Here is a 414-nt window from a genome sequence, read left to right on the forward strand (position 1 = left end):
ACCTGGTGGCTGCAAGGCCCCATTCGCTTGCATGGGGTTGACCTGGTGGCTGCAAGGCCCCATTCACTTGCTTGGGGTTGACCTGGTGGCTGCAAGGCCCCATTTGCTTGCCTTGGGTTGACCTGGTGGCTGCAAGGCCCCATTCGCTTGCCTGGGGTTGACCTGGTGGCTGCACGGCCCCATTCACTTGCTGGGGTTGACCAGGTGGCTGCAAGGCCCCATGCTTTTTAGGGGATTGACCTGGTGGCTGCAAGGCCCCATTCGCTTGCCTGGGGTTCACCTGGTGGGTGCAAGGCCCCATTCGATCACTTGGGGTTGACCTGGTGGCTGCAAGGCACCATTCGCTTAAATGGGGTTGACCTGGTGGCTGCAGGGCCCCATAGGCTTGCAGGGGGTTGACCTGGTGGCTCCAAG

This window comes from Crocodylus siamensis, unplaced genomic scaffold (assembly GCF_052110815.1).
Source record: "Crocodylus siamensis isolate JL-2025a unplaced genomic scaffold, ASM5211081v1 HiC_scaffold_16, whole genome shotgun sequence".
NCBI classification, from domain to species: Eukaryota; Metazoa; Chordata; order Crocodylia; family Crocodylidae; genus Crocodylus; species Crocodylus siamensis.